This window comes from Gopherus flavomarginatus, chromosome 2 (assembly GCF_025201925.1).
Source record: "Gopherus flavomarginatus isolate rGopFla2 chromosome 2, rGopFla2.mat.asm, whole genome shotgun sequence".
Lineage (NCBI taxonomy): Eukaryota > Metazoa > Chordata > Testudines > Testudinidae > Gopherus > Gopherus flavomarginatus.
In genome coordinates this window covers 99,150,533-99,164,765 of record NC_066618.1, presented here as the reverse complement: position 1 = coordinate 99,164,765, position 14,233 = coordinate 99,150,533, and the positions used below count along the sequence as shown (strand labels likewise).

The 14,233-nt window shown below is 47.2% G+C and overlaps 1 protein-coding gene across 3 annotated transcripts in view; it reads left to right on the top strand.

Annotated features, from left to right (window-relative positions):
* Positions 1–14,233, top strand: part of TPK1 (thiamin pyrophosphokinase 1) — a 497,034-nt gene that overhangs the window by 255,937 nt on the left and 226,864 nt on the right. The window lies entirely within an intron of this gene.

Here is a 14,233-nt window from a genome sequence, read left to right as displayed (position 1 = left end):
ACTTTAATTTAAATCAGTGCCCCCTGGTTTAAATAAGTTCATAAAACAATTTCTCTTGGTTTATCTTCTCTAGATGTGACATGTAGTAATGGATGAAGAGGTGTGAGAACAAAGCCACTTGATTGTGAAGTTTAACAGGATATTAATTGCGTACTGGATGATTATAAATGTGAAGCACAGATGATGAGTTAGGAGCGCATTGTTTTGGGGACAGAAGAGAACAAACTTTTATTACTCAATAAAAAGGTCAACCTGAGCTGTTTTTCTATGCTACAGACTTGGTTTTGCTAGTTCAGTAGAGAAGAAGGCTGCCTGAAATCATTCAACCTTAAAATAATTTTTTTAATGTAAAACCTGCCCCGCCCCATTTAAGCACTCAGTGTCTTTAAAATTGGACAATTACCCTGCAACTGTCAAATAATTCTTTTTGGAATACTATATCTCACTTCCCCTTTTAATTAGGATTTGCTGTATATAATATCTGAGGTAGACAGGAATTTAATATATCCTTCACTCCTCCTGCCCCTCTGATTATTAAAGTATATGAAATGGCACTAACTTCATATTGTGTGATCCCATAATAAAAGACTAAACTATCTTTTCCGTTAGCCTGCATAGTTTGAAATATCTAGAGGAAAAGATACCATACATGGAGAGGACATGTGGTGATACTGCTTTCACCAGTGTTGTCACCTTGTTAATATAGCTGTTTACATAAGAACGTCCGTACCGGGTCAGACCAAAGGTCCATCTAGCCCAGGATCTGTCTACTAACAGTGACCAATGCCAGGTGCCCCATAGGGAGTGAATCTAACAGGTAATGATCAAGTGATCTCTCTCCTGCTGTCCATCTCCACCCTTTGACAAACAGAGGCGAGGGACACCATTCCTTACCCATCCTGGTTAATAACCATTTATGGACTTAACTATCATGAATTTATCCAGTTCTCTCTCAAACGCTGTTATAGTCCTAGCCTTCACAACCTCCTCAGGTAAGGAGTACCACAAGTTGACTGTGTGCTGTGTGAAGAACTTCCTTTTATTTGTTTTAAACCTGCTGCCCAATAATTTCATTTGGTGACCCCTAGTTTTGTATTATGGGAATGGGTAAATAACTTTTCCTTATCCACTTTCTCCACATCACTCATGATTTTATATACCTCTATCATTTCCCCCCTTAGTCTCCTCTTTACCAAGCTGAAAAGTCCTAGCCTCTGTAATCTTTCCTCATATGGGACCCTCTCCAAACCCCTAATCATTTTAGTTGCCCTTTTCTGAAGTGCCAGTATATCTTTTTTGAGGTGAGGAGACCACATCTGTACACAGCATTCGAGATGTGAGCGTACCATGGATTTATATAAGGGCAATATTTCTAATGTTTCTATTAAAATCGTTTAAACATTACATTAAAAGATGAAACAAGCACTTGCACTGCTGTTGTGCCTCAGACAAAGCCCAGTTTAAAAAGTTTTTGAAAGTAAAGAAGTTGTCGGGGTGTTCCTAAAATAATACAGGATCCACACTTATGCCTAAAATCAGAAGGCCCAATCCAGTCCCCATTGAAATCAACAGGAGAGGTTTGCCATTGATTTCTGTGGGCATTAGTTCAAATCTGCGATCAGACACTATGAATATGCATTTATAGGTCCAGTATCTCTTTTAATTGATAATTTAGAGGCTTGTTTTCCCTATCTTCTTTTTTTAAAAAAGCCCTTGAGAACTGCTTATTTTTACATAGAGGCTACAACTGGAAAACTTTCCTTTCTAATAACTCATCAGTTGCTTCCACATCTGGCATTCCTGTTACATTTCCTGATTTTTACTGTTCATCAAGGTTGTGTTAATGCCAAATGCATACAGTGTTGACAAAGCACATTCCCCGCCAATGTATGTATTAGGTTCAGGAACATTGCCTCAGTATTACAAATATGTTAATGTGTATGTTTACATTCTACTCTGAAGTGTTTTGCTCAGCTATAAATGTGTTTTCTGTTTGCTCACTAAGTGCTACATGTGTGTGTTAGAGGCTGAAAATGCTTGTAGTCAGGAGACATGAACAGTTATCCCCTATGTTAACTGATGAAAATTAGTTATGTTATCAGTTTTAACACATATATTAAAGGTTATAAATATCTCGTGTCTATTCTCATGTATTTCTTTTTCTAAATCTTAAATTCTATGACTGGGTATGGGATAAAACTGAATCCTGAGGAATTTAACTGGGTCATTAAAATTAATTAAAAGAATATTTTTAAAAGTAAAAATGGTTTGCATTTAGGACCTAATTCTTCTCTTGGGTGTACAGCTCGCATTGAATTTTGAGAGGGAGAATTGTTTGACCCTCTAATACAGGCCTGCACAACATATGCGGCCCGCGGAGGCTCACTGTGCGGCCCGCGGCCGGGAATCAAAGGGCTCTGGGCTGACCGCAGCAGTGGGGAGCCCAGAGCCCTTTAAATCACAGCCATGGCCGGGATTCAAAAGGCTCTGGGCTGCCGGCAGTGGCGGGGAGCCCAGAGCCCTTTAAATCCCAGCCACCAGGGCCAGCTTTAGGCCAATTCAACCAATTCCCCTGAATTGGGCCCCACCCCTAAGAGGGCCCCAGGCCCAAGCCCCAGTATGGTGTTCCGCAAAAGCCAGTGTGCTGTACCGGGGTGGCCCAGCTTCCCCAGGGGGCAATTTAAAAGGCCTGGGGCTCGCAGCAGGGGCTGGAGCCCCAGGACCTTTAAATTGCCACCAGATCCCCACTGCTGGAGCCCTGGGGTAGAGCTGTGGGGCTCTGGGGGCTTTTTAAAAAGTCCGGGGCTCCTGTTGCTTCTACCGCCCTGGCCCTTTAAATAGCCACCGGAGCCCCATCGCTTCCCCAGGGTTCCCGTGGCTATTTAAAGGGCTGGGATGGTAGAAGAAGGGGAGCCCCAGGCTCTTTAAATAGCCCCCAGAGCCCTGGGGTAGCAGGGGGTGGGGGGTCGCTCCAGCTGCCTCTGCCGCTCTGGTCCTTTAAATAGCCCCTGGAGCCCCGTCACTTCCCCAGGGCTCCTACAGTTATTTACTGGGCTGGGGCAGTGGAATCAGGGGAGCCCCAGGCCCTTTAAATAGTCTCTGAGCGCCGGGCTGCTGCTGCTACCCTGGTGGGGGAGGGAAAAGGAGGGGGCATTCACCATACAGGATGGTCTGTACCACCTGTACCAGCACCAGCTGCCCGCAGCCAACCCCTCCTGCACCCAGGGCTGCCTCTAGCCATTTCACTTCCCCAAGCATGGCAGCACGCCATGGGGGGCGCTCTGCTGCTTGCTGGTCCCGCAGCTCCGGTGGATCTCCCGCAGGCGTCCCTGCAGAGGGTCCGCTGGTCCCGCGGCTCTGGTGGATCTCCCGTAGGCGTGCCTGCGGATGCTACACTGGAGCCGTGGGACCACCGGACCCTCCGCAGGGATGCCTGCAGGAGGTCCACTGGAGCCGCCTGCGGCCCTCCCGGCAACCGGCAGAGCTCCCCCCAGAGCATGCCGCCCCAAGCACGCACTTGGCACGCTGGGGCCTGGAGCCAGCCCTGGCTGCACCCCCTGCCTGCACCAGTTCCTGTCTGCAGCCAGCCCGTCTCCAGCCAGTCCCGCACCTCCAGCCCTGCACCAGCCTCTGTCTCCAGCCATCCCCTGCCGCACCGCCTGCCTTGCCTGCACCAGCCCTGCACCCCCGGCCCTGTCTCCAGCCAACCCCTGCCGCACCCTCCTGCCTGAAGCCGGCCAGTCCCGCACTCCTTTGTCTCCAGCCCTGCCAACCCATGCCGCACCCCCCCGTGGCCCTGCCTGAAACCAGCCAGCCCACCCACACCCCCTGTCTCCAGACTGCCCCAGACCCCTTGCCCAGCCTGCAGCCAGACCCTACCTCCAGCCCCATGTCCACTGTTGTCCTGCAGTTCCCAGGGAAGTAACCCTGCACACCTGCTTCAATAAGGTGGGCAGGGAGCAGCTGGGGCCCATACATATGCACCCTAGCACACCCTCAGGGAGTGTTGGAGCTCATTTCTAGTTCAGACCCATCTTTTTAAAAAAGAACTTTAGGTAGGGTTAACATACATCTGTATTTTCCCAGACATGTCAGGCTTTTTGGTTCTTAAATCGCCATCTGGGAAGAAAATACGGACGTATGGTAATCCTATTGGAACAAAAAATACATACTGTGGCAGAACTTTTTATAGGGAACTGGTTGCTAAGAAATGAAAGGCTTTGTTTTCCTTTTTTTTTTTTTTTTTTTTTTTTCCAGTCATCCCTGCCGGGGCCGCGCCGAAAATGTTCGAATTGGGCCCCGCACTTCCTAAAGCCGGCCCTGCCAGCTGCGGATAGGATTCAAAGGCTCTGGGCTGCCCACAGCCATGGGGAGCCCAGAGCCCTTTAAATCTCAGCCGCGGACGGGATTCAAAGGGCTCTGGGCTGCCCGCAGAGATTCCCGGCCACGGCTGAGGTTTAAAGGGCTCAGGGCTCCCCGTGGCTGCAGGCAGCCCAGAGCCATTTGAATCCCGGCCGCGACTCTAGCGGATGGGCTGGGGCTGAGATTTCAAGGGCTCGGGCTCCCCTCAGTAGCAGGAGCTCTGGGCTCTTTAAGTCCCTGCCCCAGCCCCGCAAAGCTCTGGGTTCCCCCAGCTGCCGGAGCCCTGGGCCCTTTAATTTGACCCTGAGGGCTCCCAGCCACCTCTTCAGCTGGGAGCCTCTGGTTGATTTAAAATCAAGTATCACCTCCCTGCCCCCAACCTACCTTTTTGGCCCAGAGCTGTTTTGGTGGGGCGGCGCTGGGGAAGGAGGGTTTGTTTCTGCAGGGTTGGGCGGTGCTGGGGCGGGGTGTTTCCGCTGGGCTGGAGGTCCAGCGGGGGGGGGGGGATGTTTCCGTGGGGCCAGGGGATTTTGGCCCTCAGCTGTTTTCTTTGGAATAATGTGGCCCTTGCTGCTTTACGAGTTGTGCAGGCCTGCTCTAATAGTATGAAGCCAGGTTTTTTCCATACGTGTACCTATAAAAGCCACTGTAGTAAATCCTCCTCCTCCTCAAGAGGCGGTAACTAGGTCAACAGAAGAATTCTGGTCACCTAATGCCATCTACCCAAGTACTTAGGTCGGCTTAAGTATGTCACTCACGGGTGTGGATTTTTGATCTAATTTTCTAGTGTAGACCAGCCCAAGATCTGTCACCACACAGCACCACAAACTTTCATCCATTCATAAATTGGACTCAAATAGAAAAGTAATTTAGGTTTGGAAGAACATTCCTAATGCCTCCCTGGTTGCTCCTTCAATCTATAACTGTGCTGGCCATTCGCTGATGTTGATTTGTGGTTTTCCTGCTAGTGATGTCCCAGAGTGCTTAGCCTTTCTGGGAAAGCTCACGTTTCATGTCCTTTTGATTTCTTGGACGTGCTTCTGTTCTGTAACACTTTTAAAAAGATACTACTGCTGCTTTTGGGGATGGCACTTTGTGAAGCCTTCCCTCAAATAATGTTGGGAAGGCTGCTGAAAACAGCTGCCTGGGGTGTGAGGAAAGTGTGAGACCTTCCCTTTAGAGATACCTGGCACATTTGGCAGATGGCTGCTGACAGATCATATGGCAGAGCTCTACTACAACAGAGGTTGGATCTAGGGAGTGATAGTAGGTTAGTGTGTCTAAGCTTTGGATATATCTGAACTTTAGGGGGATCCAGTGTTTCCTCACCACAGAATGCTGCCCAGCCAACCCAGCACATCAATTTTATAGCAAAAATCATAGTTCTGTGTAACCAAGCCTTAAATAACTCTTTTTATAAAACCCTCCATTAACAGGTATTCATTTAAGGGGCCCTTACTACATTAATATAATATTAGTTTGACAAGTAAATTAAATATTTTTATGACAAGATAATTCCATTCTTCACAGGGCAAAGTGTAGACACAATTGAGATTTCTGTGACTAGGTTGATTTATATGCCGTGTAATTATTCAGCAGAAGCCAAAGTATTTGCTGTGTTAACAACTATAGTATTTATGCCACTAATATATTTTTCTATTCTGAAACGATGTTTTTCAGATCTTGTTGGGACCAGGTTTTCTAACAAGTGGTAAAAGATGACTTAGGTTATGTTGGTCTTCTGCTGAAGACTAATAGAAGTAGTATTGTACCCTTCCAGAAATGTCTGTCAAATTATCAAGAGCTATTGTGATGGGCAGGCAATTTTGTAGAAGTGGGTTAACTACACATATTAATTGGCCTCTGTTCATCAAGTGACTGCGGAGGATGAGGATGAACTAACCCAAACAAACCAATAGCGGCCTGCTAAAGGTTTACTGAAATTATTATTATTTTTTTTTGGTAAGCTCCCCGAGTAGAACAAAGGAATGTCTTTTTTTAAATGTGTAATTACTTTGTTTTACTCTAAAATAAGATTATTAGTTCCCTAAGATCCTGATGAATGTGAACTGCACCCATTCTGTTTTCTCTGCCAGAGTGAATGACAATAAAGATAGGTAGCATTAGCTATTCTTTACAAACAGCTAAGTCTGGAGGTTTGCATACATGACTGTAAGGACAAACAGAGTAAGCCCCAAAGTATAAGCAAGCTCTGTACCTGTCCAACAGATATCTCAGGTATGTGAGGCTGTGTGCATGCAGGAGATCCTCAGTGGATACTTGTCTTGATTCCTCTCCCTCCTTTTACGGAGCTAGACTGCAATAGCCTTTCCAGTTCATTAAACTGTCAGTTGAGGACAATTTGTACAGTAAGTTCCTTTATGACTGGTTGTGTGTCTGCTCTTTCTCTACCAGCCACCATGAGGATGGAGTTCTGACTTCTCTTGCTGATAGCTCCATTTTACAGCCAAAATATTTTAGTGTACAGGGGCAACTAAAACCAGTCGAGCCTCCAATATTTCAACTACAGGACAAGGAGTGTTAGTGTAGTGGGGTGGTCACCCTGCTCCGGCCCTTAAAGGGTAAAAGCAGCCCTCTCCAGGGCTGCAGCAGGGTAAGAGGGATTAAGAACGGCTGGGGAAGTTGAGCGGGTAGCTGACCACAGCTGTGGCTGCCTTAATGAGGGCACAGCTGGCCCTTATAAGAAGGCTGTGGGCCAGAAGCCAAGAGACAGTCTGCCTGTAGAGAGAGGAGGACTTGGATTGGGGTTGCTGTGGTGGGCAGAATACCTGGGTAAGGGCACCAGGGTCCGGGAGGGACACAGGGAGCCAGCGGCAAGCGAGACATCGGCCAGCAGAGGGTGCTCTGGAGCTGGAAAAGCTAATTCCCAGGACAACCAGCAGGAGGCACTGCACCTGTGTGACGTCGCACCGCTACAGTTAGATTTAAATTTCTTGAGATTACGTCTCATGGCTTTAACATTTGCCTACATTGAACAATGCTCTATTGAATACTATCATTGTTGCAGTCTGCAACTTCCTGTCCATTCAGGAAGTATTGTGAATGATCTATAATGGCAGTCTTATTATACCTTTTATTTCCCTTATGCCATAATATTATTAAAAACATATATCCTTACAATATAGTACACTTCTGCACATTTGAGGCAATGTTTTCAAAACTAGGACTTTACATTTGTACTCCTGAGACCTAATCCAGGTGGGATTTTCATAAACACTTAAATGATTGAGGAATATATGTTGTATTGAAAGGAATTGCAACATGCTCGTAAGGCACTTAAGTGCTTTTGAAAATACTGCTTGTCAGTTTCTAAATAAATGTGTAGTTTGTCAAAAGTGGTGATGGCCCACAAATTCCCAATGAAGTCAATCAGACACTTATTCAGGAGCATAATTTAGGCTCCTCTTTTTTAAAATATTGAGAATTCTCTGTCTTGCAGGACACTTTCTGCCCTGCAGAGTGCATATCCTAAAATAAGAGTGAGTTTCTGTCAAATAGACACTTTCTTTACATGCAGCACTGGTGACATTTTAGGACTCTGGTCTTATGTTACCACTTTTTAGATGCTGCTTTTGTTTTTAAATCTCCAAGTATGATTGTAATCTCTATTTTTAACCATCCCTTCCCAAGCTAGTGTCTGTATTTCTAAAAGGGAAAAGGCAGAATAATTACCTATTCCAATGCATAAAAGACTTGTAGTAGATAGATGGATACAACCAGGGCTGGCGCTTCCATTTAGGCGACCTAGGTGGTTGCCTCGGGTGCCAGGATTTTTGGGGGGGGGCAGCAATTTGGCAGCAGGGAGTCCTTCCGCATTCCGGGTCTTCGGCGGCAATTCTGTGGCGGGTCCTTCACTCGTTCCGGGACCCACCGCTGAAGTGCCCCGAAGATCGGGAGCGCGGAAGGATCCCCCCCACCGCAGAATTGCCGCCAACGACCGGGAGCGCAGAAGGATCCCTGCCTAGGGTGCCAAAAAACTTGGCGCTGCTCCTGGATACAACTGCATGAATATTCCCTGAAATAAAAATTTGGTTCATTCTTGTTGTTTGTAGGAATTTCTTTAAAGGAGAAGAAATGGAGTCAAATTTTAAATCCAGAGTAACTCCATTGAGTTTCAGCTTGTTTTGAAGTCAATGAGAGACTTTGTTTACTCTGGAATCAGGCCATTATGCTGATATAACTGAGACTACTTCAGTTGGAGTTGAGTGCCAGTCCGCCTCTGGGTCTTCTAAAAACTCTAGCCTTAATTCTTCCTTTTTTTAGATGGTGCTAATAACTTATTTTAAATATGCTTTCTCCAAGGAGCAAAGGATCATGCACCTCTTTAACAATAATTTACATAACAAAACTGTTCATAGTTCAACCAAAAACTACACTGATTATTTTATTGCTAAATTATGAGGTCAGAAGGGTCATTTTATTTATGGTCAAAATTATGGTTCCTGTATAACACATTCCATCAGACTTCCCTAAATGTATTCCTGTTTGAACTAGAGAATATATTTTAGAAAAACATCTAATCTTCATTTCAAAATTTCCAGTAATGAAGAATCTACCAGAAACCTTGATAAGCTGTTTCAGTAGGTAATTATGCTCATTATTAGACAAATTTAGACTGTAAATAAGGTGCAAATTTTTATCTTCAGCTTCCAGCCATTGAATCTTGTATACCTTTGTCTGCTAGATTGAAGAAGCCTCTATCAAATTTCTTTTCTCCATGTAGGTCCTTACAGACAGTCATCAAGTCATTACCCCTTAACCTTCTCTATTAAACTACATAGAGTGAGCTCCCTCAGTCAGTCACTAAAGTATATTTTTCTAATCCTTGAATCATTTGTTTGGTTCTTCTCTGAACCTTCTTCCGTTTAACATCCTTCTTGAACTGTAGACACTAGAACTGGATACAGTATTCTAATAGCAACGGCACCATTGCCATATATAGAGGTTATGGTACCTTCCCACTGCTACTTAATATTCCTGTTTGTACATCCGAGGACTGTATTAGCGCTTCTGGACGCAATATTGCATGGGGAGCTCACGTTCAGCTGATTATCCACATGATCCCTTAATCTTTTTCAGGTTACATGCTTCCCATGTTAGTTTTTATTCCTATAAATATAGCCTATATTTGTTTTTAGATGTGTGACTTTACAGTTAGCTGTATTAATGCATATTGTTTGCATCCACTCAGCTTACTGAGTGATCCCCCATCTTATTCTTCAACTCTAGATTTCATGGCTGTAGGAAAACGTGTCACGGACCATGAAATCTGCCCTTCCTCATGAAATCTGATTTGTTTTCCCTCTGATGCTGGGACCCTGGGGCTCCTAGCTGCCAGTTGGGCTGGACTGGGGAGGGACAGGAGTTGTCCTTCCCCTGCACAGCCACTCTTGGTGGGGAGATCAGACCCACCTCAAGAGGAAGTGCAGCAATGAGAGTGGTACACCTTTACTTCTGCACTGGAGCAGTCAAGGAGCTGAGATACTGGCTTTCTCCTCTCCCTTACCTGGGGCTCCTGCCGCAGCTCGGGGTATGGAGCTCAGGGCTTCCTCCCACAGTGTCTCCTGCCGGGGCTGAGGGCTTCTGCTCCTGGCAGCTGCAGCTGGGGCTGCCTGGACTCAAGACTTCCGCCCACCACTTCTCCAGCTGGAGCTTGGGGCAGTCTGGGTTTGAGGTTTCTGTCCCTCATGTTTCCAGCCAGGGATCAGGGCTTCAGCCCCTGTGGCTTCAGACGGGTTCAGTGTAGCTGGGCTCAGGGTTTCATCCGCCATGGCTCTTGAAGCGAGGGTGGCAATCTTGGGGATCCCATCCCCACAATAACTTTGCAACCCCCCACCCCCACATCCATGATCCCATTTTGGGTCAGGACCCCTCATGGTTAGAACAGCTGTGAAATTTCAGATATAAACAGCTGAAATCATGACAGTGACCAACTTGAAAACCTTCTGGCAGTGAAATTGACCAGAATGGACCATGAATTTGGTAGGGCCCTCAATATAGGGTTGTTTTTCAGTCCAAAGTGAAAGTGTTTTTTCTTTTCCTCCCCTTGATAAATAGTCTAGAACAGGGTTCTCAAACTGGGGGTCGGGACCCCTAAGGGGGTCACAAGGTTATTACATGAGGGGTCGCGAGCTGTCACCCTCCACCCAAAACCCTGCTTTGCCTCCAGCATTTATAATTGTGTTAAATATATAAAAAAGTATTTTAAAGCATATGGGGGGGGTCACAATCAGAGGCTTGCCATGTGAAAGGGAATCACCAGTACAAAAGTCTGAGAACCCCGGTCTAGAAAAAAGTAAAGACCATATTGCTTTAGAAGATACTTCTTCCTGAGAGTTCCAAAGAAATTACTTCTGTGATCTCTTAAAAAGACATTTCTCCAGTCTGTCAGTCTGTGATGGAGAAAACACTGGAACACTTAGAAAAGCAGAAATTCATTAGAAAGAAAATAAATGCAAGGGTTGTGGCGGGGAGTGTACTAAACAATGATTGCTTAATCTAGAGAAGAAAATTGAACAGAGTTATTTTGTGATTAAACCTTTTCAAGCAAAAGACAGCTCTAATATAGCACCAGCTGCAGAAGACTCTTAGAATAGATGATGTAGGGGGCCTTATCCATCTATTTCACCTTGGAGCAAATATAAGAGAAAATTTGTCTTCATTTTTAGGGGCTCACTATTTATCTCTGAGGGCAGAACCTTTCAAAGAGCTTACGTTCGGTATCTGTTGGTTATTTGTAAGTAATTAGAGCTGTGCTCTTACATTGCAGGACTCAAACCCCCCAACTCACTTAGTTTTTGCTACAAACTCAGAATGCAGGTCAGGTTTTTTGAAAGGGATGTAAGTGTGAGCCAAGTTTTGAGTGAACGTGGCAGCAGTTAGTATGCCTGTCTAGGTGACATTGACATTTAAGTGAACCATTGATACCAAAAAATGGAACATAGTCATAGAAAACATACAGCCAGATTTTGGCTTCATCCACATAATTGGGGACAAATCATTCTATGTTGTGGATCTGCCTGAGAAGAATCTGCCCACAATTCAACAGTAAGTGTGAGGGAATGCAAACTGTGTGCTTCTAATGGGATGGGTTGTTGGAGTGGTGGGAACATACTAGGAGCCCTATTTCCTTCCATGCCATGAGAGATCTGAAACTGGCACTAAGGGCAAGTGGTGTGATTTACAGACATTAAAAGGAGTGGTTGAGAAATAGTGCGTCGAGAAGGCCCTGCCTCTCAACAGCTGCTCTATGGAGGACCTGCTTAATAGGGAGCTCTGGCAATCGGATGGAGGAAGAGTGACTGCAAGAAGGCAGACAAGCAGCAGCTGCTAAAGCAGACTCGTCTTTTGGGGAAGGACTGGGACTGTAAGACTCAGGTGGGAGGCCAAGGGCCTGTTCCCCATTTGCCATGTCTAGGCAATACGACTGATTCTGAGGCTGAGCTGATGCTCTGAATTCCTGAGCCTGTGGAAGGAAAAGTCCGGGGCCACACACCAAACTGAAGGAAAAACAGAGAAAGCAGGAAGTTGCTCAGTGGAGGCAGGTCTGGAGTGGAAGCCAAAAAGAGACTAACCCAGCCCTTGCCCCTCTCTCTACTTGGGCTCTGGGCTGGGACCAGGTAGAGAGGGGTAGGCCAAGGTCTCCCTACCCTTCTCTCCTCCCCTGGCTGTCTGAAGACTGCAGGGAAGGTGATGAACTGTGACTTGACCATCCACCCCTGAGTCCCCAGACTTAAAGGGATTCTTTGGTCATGGCCTGACAACTAGGTCTGCTGGCCTCTGAGTGAAGCCCACTACAAAGTAGTGGAGAACATGGGCAACCTAAAAAAGGAGAGCAAGCTAAAGATGAATGTGGACAAGCTGTTGAAATGGGTATGGATGAAGGGCAGCAGTAACACACTGCTCCAGCAGCTGACCACACCTCAACAGCAGCAAGTCTTGCAACAGCTTACTGGGGAATTAGCCTCCCAGCAAAGAGATCAGCAAAGAGATCAACAAGTGATGCAGCATACTGTTTCAGATCAGGGTACACTGGGGAGTATGGAAACAGCCCACTCCCTGTTTTGAGACCTCCACTAAAGCTAACAAAAATGGGGTTGCAGGGTGACTCTGAGGCATTCCTGGTCCCTGTTGCAAGGGTTGCTATGGTGGCTTGCTGACCTGCAGAGAGCTAACACCGTACTTGACAGGAGTGGCCCAGGCAGTGCAGATGTGATGGCTGCAAAAGACTATCCACAACTTATGGTGCCCATCTTAGTTGCCTTTGAAATTTCTACTGCGCTGTACCCAGGGCCGGCGCATCCCATTAGGCGACCTAGGCGTCGCCTAGGGCGCTAACATTTATGAGGCGGTGACCACGGTGGCTGGGTCTTCAGCTGCCTTGGGCAGTGGTGGTATTTTGGGGGCAGGACCTTCCGCCGCCTCTGTTGGGGGCAGGATTTTGGGGCAGGACCTTCTGCCTCCTAGGGGGCCAGAAAAGCTGGCGGCGCTCCTGGCTGTACCATCAGCGGTTTCTGTAGGAAAGGTTCATTCCTGGGGCACAGTCATGGGCGGTGGCTTAGCACCTGAGATAATATTGTTGATCGTGGCTCCAGCTCAGCAAAGAGACAGGAGCCCAGTTAGCCAAAAGAATGATCCTAGAACAGTTCATGCAGATTCTCCTGCTGGAGGATGAAAGTGGTTCATATGGCGCTGTAGCGGTGCTGGACTCGCTTCTGCGGCGCCTCCTGCTGGTCATCTCTGGGAATTAACATTTCCAGCCTCCGGAGCATCCTCTGCAGGCTGGTGTCCCACTGCTGCTTGGACCCCGTGTCCCTCTGAGGAGTCAGGTGCCCCGTTATCTGGGATGCTGCCCGCTAGCAGTACACGCCTCAGTCTCGGGGTCTCCCCTCCCTGGGGAACCCCCACCCCCTATCCCCACCTTGCCTCAGTCGTAGGCCACTGCCAGTCACCAACTAGCCCCCGCTCCCTGGGGCAGACTGCAGTATAAGCCACTCATCACAGGCAAGGGGATTTTGTACCTGCTGCCTTTCTCTACAACCCAGTACCTCTATGGGGCTTTGGACAAGGTCCTGCAACCTGGGGAGTTGCTAGCCTGGAGCTCCCCAGACCTGCCTTACTCTAGGTACCCTGAGCTTCCCAGCAGCCAGGCCCCTGTCTCTCTCTGAAAGCAGAGATAGACTGACTGCTCCCCAGTCCACTGCCCTTTTATAAGGGCCAGCTGCAGTCTCATTGAGCATGGTCCCAGCTGTGGTTACTTCCCCAATCAGTGCAGATTTTCCCCTACCACAGCCCTCTCCCAGGGCTGTTTTAAGCCCTTCAGGGCAGGAGCGGGGTTCCTGCCCCACTACAGCCACCATCCCAAAACCCTCACTGAGGGATGAGAATCAGCACCTCCATCCCAGAGAAGTCTCACAGGGAAATACTAGGCCTGGTATAGGCCATATGGCCCATACCCTCTAGGGAAAACCTTGATCAGGAGAAAATACTCCTGGCATCCACCAAAAGTACTGTACCTCCTACCCAGAATGGCAGTGGGCAAGTCAATGGAAGGTACCCCGATCCCCATTGATACCCCTCCCTTTGATAGGGACCCCATTAAAGAGGATTGGCATGGACATGATGGGCCCCTTGGAGACGAGTGCAGCTGGATTCCACCACATAATAGTCATCTATTGGACTATGCCACATAATACCTCAAGGTGATTCCACTCCACCCCAGGAAGGCAATAGCCCTTGCCCTGGAGCTCATGCAAGTGTTTGTGTGGGTGGGAATTGCTCAGAAAATAACAGATCATAACACCAACTTAGTCCCAATTCATGAAGGAACTAAATAGCCTGTTGAAGATAA